Source organism: Anser cygnoides, chromosome 9, assembly GCF_040182565.1.
Source record: "Anser cygnoides isolate HZ-2024a breed goose chromosome 9, Taihu_goose_T2T_genome, whole genome shotgun sequence".
Lineage (NCBI taxonomy): Eukaryota > Metazoa > Chordata > Aves > Anseriformes > Anatidae > Anser > Anser cygnoides.
Genome location: NC_089881.1, coordinates 11451656 through 11453039, shown reverse-complemented (window position 1 = coordinate 11453039; position 1384 = coordinate 11451656).

The following is a 1384-nucleotide window of genomic DNA, read 5'->3' as shown; positions in this document are numbered from 1 at the left end:
GTAACAACAAAACAACCCCCGCAGAAGGACTGGTGGTGGAAGTGTGTGATACGAGGGTGCTTTCCAAGTCCTCCTCGTACGTGCTCCTTAAGGAAGAGGAGGCGCAGACATTAGATGGAAGCAGCATGGATGGTGCTGGAGGGGCAGGCAGCTGGTGCATTCCCAGTCCCCAGTAAGAACTGCAGAGCACCCCTGAAGGGTGCTGTCAGCCTCATCAGGAGCTGACTGTGCTGGGCACTTAGAAGTAGCTGTGTGTTTGTGGCTTTTGAAAGCCTCGTTCTGTGAGATCATGGAGAAAACCGTATGCGTACCACTAAATACCCCCTCTGTCTGCGAGGTCATCCCATGGGATGTGGACCTTCAGCTGTGGTTTGGTTCCTTATGCCCTTATAAGATGTTCTGAGGACATCCTAGGGTGAGAAATCATCCCTTAAGTCTTTCAGTGCTGACTCGGGAGCACGCCGAAGGCCTGTGCTGCAGCGTGAGTAATGCTGTGCGCTCCCTGGGCAGGGAGGAGGGAGAGGGGGGCTGCTTTGCGTCCTGCTTCGTGCGCTTCTGGTGCCGTCATCTGCCTGCTGACGTGCTCCTTACTCACAGGAAGGAGGCTGGGGGGGCTCAGACAGTGCGTCTGGATCAAACCCGTCCTTTACAGCACTGGTGAGCATGGGTCTGCCCCAGAGCCCATCAGTCACGGCAGGAGCAGTCGTTCCTCGCTGCTGGCTGTCTGGGGCTGGGGGCGTGGGGACAGAGCACTCATTAGAACTGACCAGCTTTGGGTGAGTGTTTCTGCAGCACCAGACTGTAGGCGGAGGGGGGGAACTTTTTGTTCCCTGCACCTTTACAAAGCACGTAGGTATGACAAGGGAGCTACTTTGAGCTGGAGGGAAGGAGCCCGTTCCCTCACTACTGTGTGAGTCAGGTCATTTAATTCTCTTTAGCACCCGCCTCCATGCCCTTGCATTACCACCACCACCCCAGGCTAAAAACCAAACACAAAGACCTGTTCTGGGTGTGAAACCTGGCCCATGGTGAGGCTGCAGCCCTGGAGGGGGATGTGGAAGGTTGGGGTTCAACCCAAGCCTCTTGGGTGAACTTCAAGCCGCAAGGCCAGCAATGAAGATGCTGTGTACTGGGGATGGTGGAGGATGGGACATGGACCCATGAAACCCCCCCCCCCACACTTTAGTCATCAGGGCATCCCTGCTGCTGGGTTTAAAACAAAAGATTAAAAAAAAAGAAAGAAAAACACCCTCAAAAAAGCCCTAACCCTCTTGTTCACCCCCTCACCCTTTCCCAGCCAGGGACCTGTCACCCATCCCGCTCTTGGCACAGCCATGACCACCACAGGGCACTGGAAAGAAAGCAACGGAGGGCAAGCTCAGGC